Source organism: Salmo salar, chromosome ssa21, assembly GCF_905237065.1.
Source record: "Salmo salar chromosome ssa21, Ssal_v3.1, whole genome shotgun sequence".
Classification (NCBI taxonomy): domain Eukaryota; kingdom Metazoa; phylum Chordata; class Actinopteri; order Salmoniformes; family Salmonidae; genus Salmo; species Salmo salar.
Genome location: NC_059462.1, coordinates 34,491,403 through 34,498,603, shown reverse-complemented (window position 1 = coordinate 34,498,603; position 7,201 = coordinate 34,491,403).

Genomic DNA, 7,201 nt, shown 5'->3' with positions numbered 1-7,201 from the left:
GAATCGGGCCCACTCTCCATACCGGTCCTTGCAGTGATTCCTCATGACCCTCCCCAGTTCCTGGTTCATCCTCTCCACCTACACGTTGGACTGAGGCCTGTACCCTGAAGTGAGGCTGACCGTGACCCTTAGCTTCTCCATAAAGGCTCTCCATACCCGTGTGGTGAATTTAGGGCCACGGTCTGAGACGATGTCCTCCACAAGGCAATAATGCCAGAAGACCTGCTGGAATAGTGCCTCAGACCTGGAGAGCGGTAGGGAGACCAGAGAGAGCGATGAAACGACAGGATTTAGAAAATATATCCACAACCACCAAAATGGTAGTGAAACCTTCAGAGGGGAGATCAGTGACAAAGTCAATGGATAGATGAGACCAGGGACGCTGAGGCACGGGAAGGGGAAGGAGTTTCCCTGCTGGAGTGTGCCAGGGGGATTTGGTTTGAGCATATACAGAACAGGAGTTGATGTAGCGACTAACGTCCTGAGCCAAGTTAGGCCACCAATACTTCTCAGAGATAGATTGGGGGATGCAAGAAATACCTGGATGTCCAGAAACGACAACTGTGTGCGCCCAGGTCAGCAGTCAATCCCTTATCCCCATGGGAACATAGATATGCTCAGGAGGACAGGTAGTGGGCGCGGGCTCCCTCTACAGAGCCTGGCGGGTGTCCACATCTACGTCCCAGAACTCAGTGGCTATGACTCGAGAGGAAGAGATTATGGGTGCATTCTGGATAGGACACTCTCCCAAATCGTACAGACGGGACATCGGCTTTGGTGTTATTTGAACCTGGGCAATAGGTCAGCATGAAGTCAACTCTTGTAAAGAAAAGGGCCCAGCTTGCTTGTTGTGGATTCAGTCTCCTCGCTGTCCATATGTATTCCAGGTTCCGATGGTCGTGAGGATGACGAATGGGTCCTTGGCGCCCTCCAACCAGTATCTCCACTCCTCTAATGCCAACTTCACTGTCAGGAGCTCCCGATCACCGTCGTTGTAATTCCTCTCTGCAGGGGACAGTTTCTTAGAGTAATATGCACACGGATACAATTTTTGTGGATTACTTTGTCGTTGAGACAGAACTGCCCCCACGCCCACCTCTGAAACGTCCACCTCCACCACAAAGGATATCGTGGGATCTGGGTGTTTGAGCAATGGGGCAGAGGAGAAATGTCCCTTATGTAGTCGTAAGGCTTCGTCAGCTGCTGGACTCCACACCCACCCTTGAGGAGAGGTGAGAGGAGCGGCGATGGAGCTGAAGTTCATGATGAAACTGCAGTAGAAGTTGACAAACTACAAAAACCACTGTAACCCCTTTATGGTGGTTGGGACTGCCCCTGACTTTATGGTGGTTGGGACTGGCCCTACCTTCTTGAACATCTTCACTCCTTGCGGGCTGATTTGGTAGCCAGAGAAGGAGACAGTCTCCTGATGAAACTGGCACTTCTCAGCCTTGACAAACAGGTGGTTAGCCAGGAGGTGTTCCAGGACTACTCAGATGTGAGCGATGTGATCCTCCAGGTAGCCGAGTAGACCAGGATGTTGTCGATATACACGATCATCTGGCTTCCGAGCATGTCCTGGAACACGTCATTGACGTATGCCTGGAACACTGACGGAGCATTGGCTAAGCCAAATGGCATCACCAAGTACTTGTAGTGACCAGACATTGTGCTAAAAGCTGTCTTTCATTCATCCCCCTCCCAGATGCGGATGAGATTGTATGCATTCCGCAGGTCCAATTTAATAAAGAACCGGGCTCCGCGGAGCTGTTGGATGGCTGCCGGCACCAACGGGAGAGGGTTACGGTACCTGGTGGTGTTTTCATTGAGTCCTCTGTAATCAATACATGGGTGTAACCCTCCATCCTTCTTGGCCACATAGAAGAAACCTGCCGACGCAGGAGAAGTGGACGTGCCGATGAAACATTGAACTGCCTCATGCATGTAATCCTCCATGGCCTGGGTTTCAGCCACCGACAGAGGGTAGATGCGTCTGCACGGGGCACAGAGCCTGCAAGCAGGTCGATGGCAGTCCAAGGGGCGATGAGGGAGACAGGTCAAATCAAAGTTTATTTGTCACGTGCACCGAATACAACAGGTGTAGACCTTACAGTGAAATGCTTACTTACAGGCTCTAACCAATAGTGCAAAAAAGTTATTAGGCGAACAATAGGTAGGTAAAGAAATAAAACAACAGTAAAAAGACAGGCTATATACAGTAGCGAGGCTATAAAAGTAGCGAGGCTACATACAGACACCGGTTAGTCAGGCTGATTGAGGTAGTATGTACATGTAGATATGGTGGCGTGGGTTTTGGAAAATACCTCCCGCAGGTCCTGGTACACCTCCGGGATGTTTGGCTGAAGGGCAACCACAGGACTCTCAACCGACGTGGAACCACAGGGGATGGGGAAGCAGGTCCTCTGGCATTCGGGTGCCCAGTCTGTGATTTTCATCCTCGACCATGAGATTGATCGGGTTGTGTCGTTGAGGCCGAGGATGATCTTGTGAGCTGGTGCACTGGTGATGAAGAAGGGGATGTTCTCCTGATGGATGGACTCCACAGTGAGGGTGTGTGGAACCTAATGGCCGAGTATCGAGGGCTTGAACCGGGAAAGGAGAGGAGAGCGAGTATGAGGTGATGTTGAGAGAGGAGGCAAGGGCCAGATAAATAAAGTTCCCCGTGGCACCGGACTCCACCAGTGCTGTCGAAACAGTACATGAGGGACAGTCAACTGGTGCGATCGACACCAAAAAGGGTTTGGCTGAAAGTGATGAAGAGGGGATACTCACACCTACCCCAGGAGGTGGAAGATCACGTGACCGTCTCTCTGCTCTCGTGGGTCCTGAGTTGGGATGTACCGGACACTGCTGGAACTGGTGCCCTCCTTGACCACAATAGAGACAGAGCCCCAGCTGTCTCTGTCTGCGTTGCTGCGGGGGAGGCGTGTGACCCCTACCTCCATGGGTTCCGGGCTCTGATCCACGGTGTTCACTGAGCGATGAGTGCCGACGTGCCCGAAGAAGTTAATCCAGACGGATGGCCATCGCGATGAGTGCGTCCAAGGAGAGGTTGTTGTCTCGACAGGCCAGTTCCGTCTGAACCTCCTCGCACAGTCCTCTTCTTCTAGCGTACGAAGTGCCGTCTTTCTGGGTAAGTCTCTAAGAGCTTTGCACACCTGGATTGTACAATATTTGCACATTATTATTTGAACACCAGAGGGCGTAGTGGGAGCAGATGTGACACAAACTTTTACAGACGCACAACTGTCATCCTGTCAGCATCCTGTCAGGCTGTATCACCGTCTAGTATGGCAACTGCACTGCCCACAACCGCAGGGCTCTCCAGAGGGTGGTGTGGTCTGCACAACGCATCACCAGGGGCAAGCTGCTTGCCCTCCAGGACACCTACAGCACCCGAAGTCACATACTGTATTTTATACCATCTATTGCATCTTGCCTATGCCGCTCGGTCATTGCTCATCCACATATTTATATGTATATATTCTTATTCCATTCCTTTACTTAGATTTGTGTGTATTAGGTAGTTGTTGTGGAATTGTTAGATTACTTGTTAGATATTGCTGCACTGTCGGAACTAGAAGCACAAGCATTTTACTACACTCGCAATAACATCTGCTAACCATGTGTATGTGACCAATAAAATTCGATTTGATTTGATGTGTGGTTCCCACCGTGAAGCATGGAGGAGGAGGTGTGATGGTGTGGGCGGGCTTTGCTGGTGACACTGTCTGTGATTTATTTAGAATTCAAGGCACACTTAACCAGCATGGCTACCACACCATTCTGCAGCAATACGCCATCCCATCTGGTTTGTGCTTAGTTGGACTATCTTTTGTTTTTCAACAGGACAATGACCCAGCACACCTCCAGGCTGTGTAAGGTCAATTTGACCAATAAGGAGAGTGATGGAGTGCTGCATCAGATGACCTGGCCTCCACAATCAACCGACCTCATCCCAATTGAGATGCTTTGGGATAAGTTGGACCGGAAAGTGAAGGAAAAGCAGCCAACAAGTGCTCAGCATATGTGGGAACTCCTTCAAGATTGCTGGAAAAGCATTCCAGGTGAAGCTGGTTGAGAGAATGCCAAGAGTGTGCAAAGCTGTCATCAAGGCAAATGGTGGCTACTTTGAAGATTTTCAAATATATCATATTTTGATTTGTTTAACACTTTTTCTGTTACTACATGAATCCATATGTGTAATTTCATAGTTTTAATGTCTTCACTATTATTCTGCGACGTAGAAAATAGTAAGAACAAAGAAAAACCCTTGAATGAGTATGTGTGTCCAAACTTTTGACTGGTACTGTATGTGATCATATACAAATGTAAGCAAGGTTTGAAATGATTATGTTTTAGTGAAATATTATACTGTTGAAGTCGGAAGTTTTTTACACTTAGGTTGGAGTCATTAAAACTCGTTTTTCAACCACTCCACAAATTTCTTGTTAACAAACTATAGTTTTGGCAAGTCGGTTAGGACATCTACTTTGTGCATGACACAAGTAATTTTTCCAACAATTGTTTACAGACAGATTATTTCACTTTTAATACACTGGATCAATGAATTCCAGTGGGTCAGAAGTTTACATACAGTAAGTTGACTGTGCCTTTAAAAAGCTTGGAAAATTCCAGAAAATGATGGCATGTCTTTAGAAGCTTCTGATAGGATAATTGACATCCTTTGAGTCAATTGGAGGTGTACCTGTGGATGTATTTCAAGGCCTACCTTCAAACTCAGTGCCTCTGTGCTTGACATCATGAGAAAACCAAAAGAAATCAGCCAAGACCTCAGAAAACAAATTGTAGACCTGCACAAGTCTGGTTCATTCTTGGGAGCAATTTCCAAACACCTGAAGGTACCACGTTCATCTGTATAAACAATAGTATGCAAGTATAAACACCATGGGTCCACGCAGCCGTCATACCGCTCAGGAAGGACACGCATTCTGACTCCTAGAGATGAATGTACTTTGGTGCGAAAAGTGCAAATCAATCCCAGAACAACAGCAAAGGACCTTGCGAACAAAACCAAAGCATTGGTTGCAGTCATACCTTGTCCATAGAGTCCATAGAGAAACCAAGCCTTTAGATCAGGGTTCATCAACTAGATTCAGCCACGGCCGATCATTTTTTTTGCAGATGGTCAAGGGGCCAGAACATAATTACAAATCATTTGAAGACTGCAAGTTGACTGCAAGAAAACCAAACAAATACAGTTGAAGTCGGAAGTTTACACACACCTTAGCCAAATACATTTAAACTCAGTTTTTCACAATTCCTGATATTTAATCCTAGTAAAAATTCCCTGTCTTAGGTCAGTTAGGATCACCACTTTATTTTAAGAATGTGAAATGTCAGAATAATAGCTGAGAGAATGATATATTTCAGCTTTTATTTCTTTCATCACATTCCCAGTGTGTCAGAAGTTTACATACACTCAATTACTATTTGGTAGCATTGCCTTTAAATTGTTTAACTTGGGTCAAACATTTCAGGAAGCCTTCCACAAGCTTCCCACAATAAGTTGGGTGAATTTTGTCCCATTTCTCCTGACAGAGCTGGTGTAACTAAGTCAGGTTTGTAGGCCTCCTTGCTTGCACACACACTTTTCAGTTCTGCCCAAAAATGTTCTATAGGATTGAGGTCAAGGCTTTGTGATGGCCACTCCAATACCTTGACTTTGGTGTCCTTAAGCCATTTTGCCACAACTTTGGAAGAATGCCTAGGGTCATTGTCCATTTCGAAGACCCATTTACGACCAAGCTTTAACTTCCTGACTGATATCTTGAGATGTTGCTTCAATATATCCACATAATTTTCTTACCTCATGATGTCATCTATTTTGTGAAGTGCACCAGTCCCTCCTGCAGCAAAGCACCCCCACAACATGAGGCTGCCACCCGTGCTTCACGGTTCTTCGGCTTGCAAGCCTCCCCCTTTTGCCTCCAAACATAACAATCGGCATTATGGCCAAACAGTTCTATTTTTGTTTCATCAGACTAGAGGACATTTCTCCAAAAAGTACGATCTTTGTCCCCATGTGCAGTTGCAAACCGTAGTCTGGCTTTTTTTCTGGCGGTTTTGGAGCAGTGGCTTCTTCCTTGCTGAGCGGTTGATATAGGACTCGTTTTACTGTGGATATAGATACTTTTGTACCTGTTTCGTCCAGCATCTTCTCACCTTGCCACTGTTTCAAATGTTACAATTTTTTGCATTTGTGCTTGAAATTGAATGAAAGTCAATGGTACCTACATTCGCATATTCACGCTTCATTTCCAAATCATCGATAAGTAAAATTGAGTTACAGAATACATTTTTAGATGCCTTAGGATGATTTGAACATGACATTTTGAAAATGCTAATATACATTGCATTCAGAAAGTATTCACACCCCTTGACTTTTTCCAAATGTTACGTTACTGCCTTATTCTAAAATTGATAAAATATTTTTTTCCCTCATCAATCTACGCACAATACCCCATAATGACAAAGCAATATTACATTTACATAAGTATTCAGACCCTTTATTCAGTACTTTGTTGAAGCACCTTTGGCAGTGATTACAGCCTTGAGTCTTCTTGGGTATTACGTTGCACTGAGGATAGGAAACACTGTCACCACCGATAAATCCACTATAATTGAGAATTTCAATAAGCATTTTTATACGGCTGGCCTTGCTTTCCACCTGTCTACCCCTACCGCGGTCAACAGCACTGCACCCCCCACAGCTACTCGCCCAAGCCTTCCCCATTTCTCCTTCTCCCAAATCCAGTCAACTGATGTTCTGAAAGAGCTGCAAAATCTGGCCCCCTACAAATCAGCTGGGCTAGACAATCTGGACCCTTTCTTTCTAAAATTATCTGCCGAAATTGTTGCAACCCCTATTACTAGCCTGTTCAACTTCTCTTTCGTGTCGTCTGAGATTCCCAAAGATTGGAAAGCAGCTGCGGTCATCCCCCTCTTCAAAGGGGGGGACACTCTTGACCCAAACTGCTACAGACCTACATCTATCCTACCCTGCCTTTCTAAGGTCTTCGAAAGCCAAGTCAACAAACAGATTACCGACCATTTCGAATCCCACCGCACCTTCTCCGCAATGCAATCTGGTTTCAGAGCTGGTCATGGGTGCACCTCAGCTACGCTCAAGGTCCTAAACGATATCGTAACCGCCATC